This window comes from Malaclemys terrapin, chromosome 7, assembly GCF_027887155.1.
Source record: "Malaclemys terrapin pileata isolate rMalTer1 chromosome 7, rMalTer1.hap1, whole genome shotgun sequence".
Taxonomy (NCBI): domain Eukaryota; kingdom Metazoa; phylum Chordata; order Testudines; family Emydidae; genus Malaclemys; species Malaclemys terrapin.
Genome location: NC_071511.1, coordinates 70,530,523 through 70,543,679, shown reverse-complemented (window position 1 = coordinate 70,543,679; position 13,157 = coordinate 70,530,523). Strand labels below are relative to the sequence as shown.

Genomic DNA, 13,157 nt, shown 5'->3' with positions numbered 1-13,157 from the left:
AGTAAATGCAGTCTGCAAACACTGTTGTTAGCTTTCCTGTCTATACATCTCCAGCCTTGTCAGAAATAAAATCAAACAGAACATGCAGTATATAGTTGTCTTGCTCATCAGTGAACTCATCAGAAATAATTGCAAGAGACTCAATTGAAGGCTTCATCACCTCAAAATGTGCAGCAAAAACTTTTGGAAGGTACCCTTGTCATAGCTTATTTTTACTTGGGAAACAATTGACATTTTGTACATTCCATTGAATGAATTCAGGCAGCTTTGGGTGATCAAGTGGTATATTAGCCCTTGCAAATGTATCCACAAGTTCTATTGTAGCTAAATGATGGGTCTTAGAGCTCTCTGTCATCTTCTTAAAAAGAGATGAAATCATTTCCCAGCAATGCTCTATCCTCTGCCCTTTTTCTTGTTCTATGGCTTTCCAAGTCTAAGTGGCACTGAACTGTTCCCCACTGTGGGTGATCCAACAAGACATTGCAGCTTGTACAAAGCAGTTTGCCACCATTGGCATGTAGAACTTGGCTTTCAAATTCTTTCACATGACCCGCTGCAGTTATGATTGTAGAGGTTTTTGATTTACTTTGGACATTCATTTTAAAATAATTCCACTTGTTTTATGGTAGGCTACCAATTGAGATCGCTACAATACAAAACTGCCCTGGATGCCCATTTCTACCAACCAGGGAGTTGAGCCCTGAGTGTTATTTGCTGCTGTAAAGTGTTAATCAGTAAATCCTGTCAAGTTCCTGACCTTTCTTTGTTATATTGAAACAAGCTAATAATCACATCTGGGACCTGTAACGGCACATATAACTGCATTGGATTTTACTATACGGTTAAAGTACACAAAACATCAGATTTCATGGTCCATGACGCATTTTTCATGGCTGTGAATTGGGTAGTGCCCTAGTTATGAGGGACATCCTCCTCTCCCCAACTCCTTTCTACGTAAGCTTGCCTACAGTGGGCTGATCCTGTTGGAGAGGTCAGAGCACACCTACTGGATTGGGTTCCACAGGGGAGTGGGCAGAGGGATGCCTATGTTTCCCTGGTTCATATAGAGGTGTCCAGATGCCTGGCATGGGCTGCACTGTGCGTGCTCAGAGGCAGAAACATAGATGGTAGGGAACTTCTATTGCAAAAATTTAGGTGCCAAGTGAGTTTAGATGCCTATAGGGTTTGGAGGCAGCTGAGAAGGGGTTTTGTGAATCCCACTACATCCTGATTCTGAGATTTAAGTGCCTAAAGCCTTTTGGGAATCTAACCCTTAGTATTTAAATTTATTTAGAGATTTTAAAATGGTGTACATGGCACGTGATAAACTGACACAAATGTACTAAATATAGGCCTTCATATGTACAAGACAATAGTACACGCCTACAATTGTTCAAATGGACAACTAAAGACCTCAGCAAAGAGGTAAGTTTTGCACCTGAATCCCTGGTGGGATTCAAGAAGTAGCAAGTAGCATTTACAATAAGTACTTAGGTAATGCTATCACTTTCTTACTTCTTTTAATTTAGGCATACTTAATGCATCACAAAATTCAGATCTAGATCTGGATTTCAAACAACAAATAATTTGAAAGTGTTGGGTTCTGATTCAGCCCTTTATACAGATAGGAGCCATATGCAACATTCAGTTATGGATTCCAGTTCAGATTTCAAAGTTCAGGGTAAACAAAATTTGGGATTGAATTCTAAAGAACCCCAAAGTTCAGGTGTATTTGGATCAAGGACACTGGCTCAAGTCCATCACTGCACAATAATTTCATACAAAAATTCAACTCCTGGCACATGGTACTCTTAGGCAGTCAGCAAAACACAAGCATATATTGTGCAAACACAATTAGATAAATACCAGAGCTCTGCATATCATTTAAGTTCATTTCCTGTTATGTGCAATAACAGATATGCATTTGTTGGACTATGTCAGGGTATGCTGAAATGGTATTAGGGAGTAATGAGTTTGGTCTCTATTAACTTCTGGCTTAGCGCATTGCCTTTCAGAGTCTCTTGTAGCAACAAAGGATGGGGTTCATTGTGTTCCTTTTAAATATATCTGGTTAATATACAACACTGTATGCAAACATTACTAAACAACTAAGTGGTTAGTCAGTCTGCACTGTAAGTCTAACTATTTGTCAGGACTTAAGTATAGGTTTGGGGGGGGTTATTTTATTGTGTTTGTTTTTATTTTAAGAGATACACAGTTTTATCACGTATGCAATAGGTCCAAAAGGAATTCAGTTGTCTTGTTAAACTGTTTTGGCTGACCAGTGCTTACAGACCTTGTTCTGTACAAAGTATCCTAAAGCACTTCACAAAATACCAGAAGTGCAGTGACTGTGCAGGAAACTGTGACAGCTTTTGCGTACTGAACAAGAATGTTCTTGTGTAACCTATCTGAGCATGAGTGATTGACGAGGAAATGTCAGCCAGGACACTAGGACAGAGTTCTATAGCACACAGGAAGGGCACACCAATTGCTTCTGCCCTTCAGAAAGTGCAGCATTCTACTGCCTGTCAGTCCCATCTCACCCCCGTCTAGTCTAGTCTCTCACTGCTGCTTAGACACAGGGCCAATCCTGTCCCCACAAGTCACTGGAGATTTGCCTTTGGACCAGTATCTGGCTACAATTATGGTATAATTAGATATGTTATGAATCTGAATTTCTGTTCCATGGGAAATTCCAAAATTCTACAAAAAAAGTGTTCTGTTTCAGAATGAAATGCAGAATATTCTAAATTTCCCACCGCAGGGAAAAAATAATTTGTCAAATTTGTTTTGGAAATTATCGAAACCCTTCATTAGAAAAAAATCTGAAATGAAATTGAGTCTGGGAGCCCAAGCTCCAGAGCAGAGAAACTCTGGGGGTCACAGCTGAGCTGGGAGCCTTGGGGCCTGGAAGCCTGATAGCCTCCATATTTCCAGCTTGTCAGAAGGGAGCCTGGAAGCCTTGAGAGCTCCTTCTCAAGCATTTTCTGATGGAAACCTGTTGCGTCACAACGTTCCCACCAGCTCTACTCAACTCCTGTATTCTTTTGCCTTCTAATGATGTTAATTAAGCTGGACTTGGAAGTTGCTGGGATCCTCATTACATTTGTTTTTTCCTAAGTGTTTTTCCATAAGCAAAACAATACACTTTTTAAAATCTCTTGCAGAGGTACAACCAGCAGTCCAGTTCATAAGGCACAGTATATGCAGGGTATAATTTCTGCCTCATTGTAAGAAAATGCCTCCAATGTATTTTGAAGTAGAAACCATAAGCTACAGCCAACAGTTACACAACTATTTCATGTAAAACGAAGGAGTAGTTTCCATTCCAAGCATATTGATTAAATCTTTCAAGTAAGCTTGCCAAGAACATGAAAACTTTCCCAGAACTGTCAGTAACCAAAGGCTAAATCTATGCAAAAAGCAAAGCAAACTGTATAAAGGAAGGAATTCTGCCCCTGAGAGAGTTGAAAATCTCATTTTAAATGCTTAAAGATAACGTTCTTTTGGTATGAAAATGGAATTGGAAAATACCCCCTTTGCTGGGAATAACACTATTACTGCATGTCAGAGGAAAGTACAATATAAAGCAATCAAATTTCCCTGGCAAGGTTTGTCTGTCAGGAGTTGTTTTTTCCAGATACAGAGTCGTCCAAAACAATGTTTTCACACTACGGACCTATCAGTCAGAAGAGAAAGTGAGTTCATGAAGGTTTAAAAAAATAAAACTCAAGGCATATAAATCGATCTTTAATTGAGTCATCATAAGACTAGGTTTTGACAGAGATTCATTATCTAGGCATATGATAAGATGTTCCCCTTATAAACAAATGTTCACACTCAAAATCTAGGGACCAGTTCTCCTCTCATCAAAACAATGAAGTTTTGTCATTGATTTAAATGAGAGGTGATAACTTAGCCACATTATAAAGTGTGAACACTTGTGATAAATTTTATTTGTCATACACCTGTGACTACCTCACCTGTAGTCTACCAAACTCTAATAGTTGTCTATCTCTAATAGGGCAATTAGTGAGGTAAGAAAGAGATCTTGGAGTCATCGTGGATAATTCTCTGAAAACATCTGCTCAATGCACTGAAAAATCAAGAATGGTGTGGAGAAAGTGAATAGGGAATTGTTATTTACCTCTTCACATAACACAAGAACCAGGGGCCACCCAATGAAATTAATAGGCAGCAGGTTTAAAACAAATATAACAAATTAAAACAAATGTATTTCTTCACATGACACACAGCCAACCTGTAGAACTTATTCCCAGGGGATATTGTGAAGGCCAGAAGCATAACTGGGTTCAAAAAAGAATTAGGTAAGTTCATGGAGGATAGGTCCATCAGTGGCTATTAGCTTAACTGGGCAGGGATGCAACCCCATGCTCTGGGTGTACCTAAACCTCTGACTGCCAGAGGCTGGGACTGTATGACAAGGGATGGCTCACTAGATAATTGCCCTGTTCGGTTTATTCCCTCTGAAGCATCTGGCACCAGCCATTGTTGGAAGACAGGATACTGGGCTGCATAGACCACTTGTTCTGACCGAGTATGGCCATTCTTATGACTATTTCTATAGATTCCAATCCCCTGTCTTTAAACAGCTTAATTGCATCTGTCTCCCAAAAAATAAGCCACAAAAAAACCCTTGCCAGATAAAAATCCCCCACCCACCACAAAGCAAACAACAAAACATAGAAAAGAGCCAATCCCTGCCATGGCAGATGAACAATCTAAAGAAATGTAGAGTTAAATTGAGAACTCAGCCTTAACTCTGACCATTTTTGCTTATCTCTTAGAAAAGTGGTTTCCCTTAATATTGTTAGAGTGCCAGTCACCTAAGCCCTGGTCTACACTACGAGTTTAGGTCAAATTTAGCAGCATTAGATCAATTTAACCTTGCACCCGTCCACACGACAAAGCCATTTTTGTCGACTTAAAGGGCTCTTAAAATCGATTTCTGTACTCCTCCCCGATGAGGGGATTAGTGCTGAAATCGACCCTGCTGGGTCGAATTTGGGGCTGCGTGGACGCAATTCGATGGTATTGGCCTCCGGGAGCTATCCCAGAGTGCTCCATTGTGACTGCTCTGGACAGCACTCTCAGCTCAGATGCACTGGCCAGGTAGACAGGAAAAGCCCCATGAACTTTTGAATTTCATTTCCTGTTTGGCCAGCATAGCGAGCTGATCAGCACAGGTGACCATGGAGTCCCAGAATCTCAAAAGAGCTCCAGCATGGACCGAACGGGAGGTACTGCATCTGATCGCTGTATGGGGAGACGAATCTGTGCTATCCGAACTCCGTTCCAAAAGATGAAATGCCTGAATATTTGAAAATATCTCCAAGGGCATGAAGGACAGAGGTTATAACAGGGACCCACAGCAGTGCCGCGTGAAGCCTACCAAAGAACCAGAGAGGCAAACAGCCACTCCGGGTCAGAGCCCCAGACATGCTGCTTCTATGATGAGCTGCATGCCATTCTAGGGGGTGCCCCGACAACTACCCCACCCCTGAGCTTCCCTCCTCCCCCACCCCTCCCGGGCTACCTTGGCAGTTATCCCCCCTTTTGTGTGATGAATTAATAATAGTGCATGAATATGAAACAACAATGACTTTATTGCCTCTGCAATAAAGAGGGGAGGGCAGTTGGCTTACAGGGAAGTAGAGTGAACCAAGGGGGCAGGTTTTCATCAAGGAGAAACAAACAGAACTTACACACTGTAGCCTGGCCAGTCATGAAACTGGTTTTCAAAGCTTCTCTGATGCACAGCGCACCCTGCTGTGCTCTTCTAACCACCCTCGTGTCTGGCTGCGCGTAATCAGCGGCCAGGCGATTTGCCTCAACCTCCCACTCCGCCATAAACCCATAAACATCTCCCCCCTTACTCTCACAGATATTGTGGAGCACACAGAAAGCAGCTGGGAATACTGATTTCGCTGAGGTCTAACCGCGTCAGTAAACTGCGCCAGTGAGCTTTTAAACATCCAAAGGCATATTCTACTACCATTATGCACTCGCTCAGCCTATAGTTGAACTGCTCCTTACTACTGTCCAGGCTTCATGAACCATGGGAGCAAGGGGTAGGCTGGGGTAGGTGTAACCCGCGGTGCTGCCAACGGGGAGAGCAGCCTGAGGTAGAAGCCTCCAGCTGGGATGATATTCCAGGCAGGACTGAATCTCCATTAGACGAAACTTAAAGAAGAGAATGAGCTGGAGTCATTCCCATTTTTGTCCAGGCACCCCCGACTGATCTCACCGAGGCCGGCCAGGAGCACGCATGTCTGCCCATGTGCCCCCGACCAACCTAACTGAGGTCGGCCAGGAGCACCCACGGGACGACAATGATGGCTAGCAGTCGTATTGTACCGTCTGCCGTCCGCAAGGCCAGGGCCGGCTCTAGGCACCAGCCCACCAAGCATGTGCTTGGGGCGGCGCCTGGAGGGGGAGCGGTGGGTGGCTTTTTTGCCTAGGGCAGCAAAAAAGCTAGAGCCGGCCCTGCGCAAGGCAAGGCAAGGCAAGGCAATGCTGCTGTGTAGTTGGTGATTTATTCTATAATTAGATTTAGCAAACCACACTGGTTAACCAGAAGTCAAACACAGTCCACCTTAGGCAATCCAGTCTTTGGCTCCCACCCAGACAGCCAAGTCTACTATAGTGAGGGGTTATTGAAAACCTTATTCACCACACTTGAAGTTCTACCAATACGAGAAGACTAGACATATTGCCCACCAGGTCAATGAATATTTCAGTTCTCACCCAAATACACGTTTGCAGCCAATCCTTAGTTACTAAATCTAAGATTTATTAATAAAAGAAAAAAAAAGAGTAGCATATATAGTTAAGAGTTCAATATACATACAAATCTGTGTAAAGTCCTTAGGTCAGTTTCATAGCAGAGACGGTGAGGCTACTGATTTGTAAAAGTCTTTCTGGAATCAATTTAAAAGGTTATAGTCCAATAGAATTTGTTCAAATTCTTCCATGAGAACTTCTAGGTAAATCCAGAGTAAACCTGGAGACCTCAGTCTTGTGACTTAGACATTCCCTGTCAAAGTTTAAGCAGACCTGAGAGAAAAAGGATCAGGCCTGAAGTTTCTTTTATAGTTGAAGCAAATGGGGCGCTGACAGATAATTCCACCATATGGGCTTTGATGAAAGTGAGCTGACAGTTTGATCTCTATTTAATGGATCCTTTCTCAGACAAAACATTAAGCAATAGCCATTCTGACTAGTAAAACAGTTCATTATATCAAATAATTAAGCTGAAGACAATGTAAGTAATATTATTTCTTGTAGTATCTTACATCTTTGATCTTTAAGTCAATAAAATACAGTAATGAAGAATTAAAAGACAGGAACAGCATTTTAGAATATATATGCTAATTAGATCACATTATTAAACTTCTAACAAGATATAAGTAAACACAGACAAAATACACTTTGCATCTACTCTTAATTCTCTAACACTACAGGCAAACATATTAATGATTCAAGTCTAGTTAAGATGGCTTTGATAACTATGTACAAGGAATGGCCCTGTTTATCATTTCAGTGCCTCCTGTTAAGTTGTTATGGGTCACTCACCAGTTTCTCAGTCTGTCAGTGTCCCAACTGGGGTCACCTGCAAACAATAACCAAGATTGGTGGGAAAGGGTTGCCAGGCATCCCGGCTTTTGACCAGAATGTCCAGTCGAAAAGGGACCCTGGCGGTTCCAGTCGGCACCACTGACCGGGCTGCTAAAAGTCCAGTCGGCAGCGCAGCAGGAGGCCCAGGGCTAAAGCAGCCTCCATGCCTGCCCTAACTCCGTGAAGCTCCCGGAAGTGGGCGCCAGGTCCTTGCAGCCGTAGGTGCATGGGTGTCCAGGGAAGCTCTGCACGCTGTCCCCACCCTGAGTGCCGGCTCCGCAACTCCCATTGGCCAGGAACCACGACCAATGGTGGCTGCGGAGGTGGTGCCTGCGGGCACGAAGGCTGTGTGCATAGCCTCCCTGGCTGCCCATTTGCCTAGGGGCTGCAGGGACCTGGTAGCCGCTTCCAGGGAGCTGTGGTAAGTGCCACTGGGACCCTGCACCCCAACCCACACCCCAACCCATTCTGCCCCAGTCTGGAGTCCCCTCCCATACCCAAATTGCCTCCTGGAGCTCACCCCCCCCACCCCAACCCCTCTGCCCTAGCCCTCCTGCACGCCAAACCCCTCATCCCTGGCCCACCCCAGAGGCTGCACCCCCAGATGAAGTCCTCACCCCCTCCCCTCCGCTGCAACCCGGAGCCCTCTCCCGCACCCTGAACCCCTCATTTCTGGCCCCACCTGGACCCTGCATCCCCAGCCCAGAGCCCATACCCACCTCCAGTACTCCAACCCTCTGCCCCAGCCCCCTCCTGTACCCAAAACCCCTCAACCCTGACCCCACCCCAGAGCACACATCCCCAGCCACAGCCCTCACCCCCTCCCGCACCCCAACTTCCTGCCCCAGCCCGGTGAAAGTGAGTGAGGATGGGAGGGGGGGATGGAGTGAGCAGGGGCAGGGCCTCAGAGACTGGGCAAGGCAGAGGTGTTTGGTTTTCTGCCATTAGAAAGTTGGTAACCCTATGGTGGAAGCCAGGGTGGGACTGTTGTTCTGTAGGCAGGCTGCTGGAGTCAGAGATGCTGATCCAGCGCTGCACAGCGCAGACACTTGGTGTGACGTGCATGCTTATCTACTGCTGTCGAGGTTGTGAGCCACAGCAGCAGGACATTTGAGGCACCAAGGGTATAGGGTGGTGACAAAACCCTCATTGGTCTGGATTGCACCCCCGAACATGAGCTAATCATATGGATTTCTCTTCTAAGCACTCACTACCCAGTCAGAGTCAAAACACACACACCATCAATCACTCCTCCCTCCCCCACATGCTTTGTTCAAAACGAGGAAGTGGAATCTCCTTTAAACTACACAGCAGCTGCTGCTGATGAATTCCAGTACAATATAATACTTGGGTCATCCTCAGACATATATATTTAAAGTATAGTGCCTAACTTTATTGCCTGATTTTTAAAGCCCTGGCTTTATTGGATAAATAATGTGTGAGGTTATCTACACAGGTGGTGATGCCTACAGATATTTTGGTGGTTACTTGACTATCTGCTATATTTCAGTGCAGGTCTAGCCTCAGGTTCCACACCCGGGACAGAATGTACCTTGCTTAGTATTTCCATGCCTTTTTATTTTATGTGGCCTTTTATTATACAGAAGAGAGTTAAAGCAGAGTAAAACTCATCCTTTGATCTAAATAGGTCATGCTTTTCCACTGTTGCAAGTTAAGGGAAGTCCTAGTGATACCTAGCAGACCATTAGCTATAAAAAGTAGGCATCAGGATTCCATTTCAAGCCAAAACAGAAGAGATTAAATGAGATGCTTATCCCCCAGGTGAAATATTTTAGTACAAACTACTAGAAGCAGTGTAAGCTGCTGTTCACACATCTGATGAATACAACTTCCATCTGTGCCTCATTGAATTCTGGCAACATGCAGTATTGTTTAGCCTATTATTGCTCACTCTGCAGGGAAACTTTGTTATACCAGGAGATGGAGACAGCTCTCCCATACATACATTATATATATATATAATGTAACAAATCTGTGCCTCTGATGAAGTAAGTCAGAACTCCACATTTCAGGGGTCTGCTGATGTACTGAGCTGGTAGTAAGCAGGATCTTGTGACACCTCCAGTTTGGGATATTGAGAACTAGATTCAACACAGTGGTATTCTAGTTTCAGGCCAGTGCATTGCCACTGATTTCAGAGATGCACTGGTGTAATACAGTGATGAATCAGCTCCTTTCTGCATAAGTGCAGCTTAAACTTTCCTCTTGTGCTGACAGCATTAGAGAGGAGTTTAGTTTGGGATCCTAAGTTAAATATGTTCCAAGAGCTATGTAGTATGAAACAGATTATAGATATGATAAGGAGATAATGAATAATCAATCAGTAGTTGTAAGTCTGCCTTTTGAAAATATTAGCTTTACACTGTTTGCTTTCTTAATTCAAGGGGAATATGCTATTAAATTTGATTTAATTATTGTATGTACCACTCAAACTTTCCAGAAGAAAGCCAAGATTTCCCATTATTTAGTCAGACCCTTTTATTATGAGAGTAATCTTCAAAGCAGTATGCGGTGCATTCGCTTAGTTACACAAGGAGTAATAGGCATATAGTACATAGAGTTCAACCACGTACTAGTGGCACAACTAAAGGTTGCTTCCTTGCTCATTCATTCTCTTTAATGAGCTCTCCCAGCTGCTTGAATACATAGGTATATGTGTTTCAACTTTAAAGTAGCTAAACGTGATTAAGATTCAATTTTCATTCCTCCTCATCATGGCCTTTGAGAAATGCCAGATATACTCAAGAATCATTTATTTAAATGTATGGAATACATAAGGAATCACTAAACTTGTGAATTTATTTGATGAATGCATTTTATTAACAAATGAAAGATGTAAAACAAATTGAGCTTTTCTAGGTTCTCATTTCCTCTGTCATTTTTAGCCACCTTTTAAAGCTACTAGGGCTGAGCTAATAACTGAATATTTGGTTTGGCTACAAATCTGAAAAAGAAAATGTTTCAGGTCAACCAAATATTAAAATGTTTCTAAATTTTCAGCAAAGTGAAATGTCAAAAAACCTTTCATTTCAATTTTAAGGTTTGTAAAAAAAATATTTTCAATAAAATTGAATGAAGTTCAGAAACAAAACATCTTTCTGAAATGAAAGATCAAAATGTTTCATTTAGAAAATGCCAGAATGAACTGATTTGACATTTGAGGGTTTTTTCCCTAGCTGAAACAATCAGCAAAAATGTAACTGAATCTATATTTTTTCACAAAAGAGGAGGGCAAGATAACTCAAAAAATTTGCACAACTCTACCAGAAAGTATTTCTCTTCCCAAATGCTTAAGATTAAAAATAGTACATTAGATTTGTCATGCATCTGCATATTGTCTGTTGTATCCTGTGAGAAAAATAATACACAATGAACATAAAAAAACCCAACAAAAGTATAATTTGGATAAAGAAATGATTGTGTATAAAATCAACTGGATGCATGATATTTTCTCCTTTGATTATTTTGGGGCTGATTCCCTATGTATCTAGAGGTTATGAGGGAAACATTTTAAATCAATTTGGTCTCTCTTTATAGCTACTTGTCTGAATTAGGTCAATGCCCAATTGTTGATGATGATTTTACTGTATTATTTGTACTTGCCCACCTCTCTTTTCAGAAACAAATAAAATGGTGGAGAGATCATGTCTAAAATCTATCTACGTAGATTTCTGCATTACATATATGCAAGTTTGTAGATATACTGCCTTAGGGATCATTTGTGGCTTTGTCACAACCCTTGCAGACGCAGCTGTATTGACCCAGGAATAGACCCAGAGGGGACTAGACTGTGACTTTCAATCTGGTTCCCAGTTCTCTTCTGGGACCAGGGGAAGTAATCTGCAGCCACCCTCTGCCTGACAGATACTGAGACCCTCCTGGTGCCTTATCAAGTGCACCAACTGGCACATTGAGGCCATGGGGGAGGCCAAGTTTCCACCCAGTCCCTATCCACCTATGCAGGAGGGGAAATAGTTGCTTCACCAAGGCTACTCTCCCCCATTTCCCAGCACCGCTATGCACCAGCAAAGGGCAGTAAGAGGGCACCTTAAACCTCCTTACATCCCTGCGTGAGCGTAGAGGACAAGTTAGCATCTCACCTTTAAAAACTGGTGTAAAAGGAGGTTCTTGACCATCATACAGTAAGGCAAAGCATTTTAATATTCTTTGCATTATCTGCAGTGATATTTTAATTAATATGATCCTTTGTCATTTTTTATTATCAGATATTTTCTTAAAATATCTGAAGTCAAATGGGTAGTTGGTAGGCAGGGAGGGAAACTTGATCTCTACCATGCTCCATTAACTATGTATCCACAATATAAACAAATATCCATCTGCTTATGGATAGGCAGGGTAGGTAACATCAACTGTTTTATTATCAGCACCTTTCTCTTGTTTTGTCATATTGCTTTGAGGTGTTTTGACTCAACTGCCAGAGCTCTGGTTTATGTCAGGTCTTTTTGTATGGTATCTTTCAGCATGAAAAATCACAGTAATTGACATAGCAACTTACCCTTTGGATATGAACAATCCATGCAACAGCATGAGAAACACTGAAAATGTGTTTGAAGTGATTCGAAGTGATGGGATAATACATTTAGGGTGAAATTCACCTCTATGGAGAGGCCTAACACCAGACCTACATACAGGAGCGGCATCAGGGTTTTTGGCGCCCTCGGCGGGGGTCCTTCCGCGCTCCCGGTCTTCGGGGCACTTCGGTGGTGGGTCCCAGAGCAAGTGAAGGACCTGCCGCAGAATTGCCACTGAAGACCCAGAGTGCGGAAGGACCCCCCGCCGCTGAATTGCCGCCAAGGGCCGCAAAATGCCACACCCCCAAATCCTGGCACCCTAGGCGACTGCCTATGTCGCCTAAATGGAAGCGCCGGCCCTACCTACATACCACTTGTATCTCACATTCGTCTGTCCAGGAATGTCACCACAAGATACTTTGCAAATACAAACCACTCCACAGTTTTACCAACCTCAAACATTCAAAAAACATGAGTCAGCCCCCCCCCCCCCCCAACATTATGAGGTTGGCTCAAAAATCATTAGAATTGTTTTAAATAAAAAGGTTGGGTTCTTTGTATTTGTCTCCTGGTTTTTGCAACTCTATGGTACACTCATGTAATCGCCTGTCTCCAGGAGCTGGGACTTTAAGTCAAACAGCAAATATAATGAAAAACTTGATAAAACTGTGAGTGTTGGTAATACTACATTCACTGGCCCAGGGTTTACACTGTCTCTCTAAAACAGAGAAGATAAATAAAATAAAATAAAAACAGCCCCCTTCCCACAAATACTTTTTCTTTCTTTCTCTTTCTTTCTATGCCTATTTGGTGCAGCAAAGAAGAGATAAGATCATGAGGTCTCAAACATGCAACAGCTGTTTATCATACCCTTAAGGGTATGAAAGCCAAAACGATTAAGGCCAGAATCTGACAATTAAACTATTGTAAATCTGGAGTAACACTGATGTAACAGAGCCAAAG

The 13,157-nt window shown here is 42.7% G+C and overlaps 1 protein-coding gene across 2 annotated transcripts in view; it reads right to left on the bottom strand.

The window, feature by feature from the left end:
• Positions 1-13,157, bottom strand: part of LOC128841236 (pulmonary surfactant-associated protein D-like) — a 97,063-nt gene that overhangs the window by 15,308 nt on the left and 68,598 nt on the right. The window contains exon 1 of one of the 2 annotated variants that reach the window (XM_054036099.1): positions 6,875-6,935. The exons of the other annotated variant lie outside the window; for it this stretch is intronic. The gene's annotated coding sequence lies outside the window, so the exon portion shown is untranslated. Of the gene's footprint in view, positions 1-6,874; positions 6,936-13,157 lie in introns of those variants that run through there. 2 annotated transcript variants of the gene reach the window in all.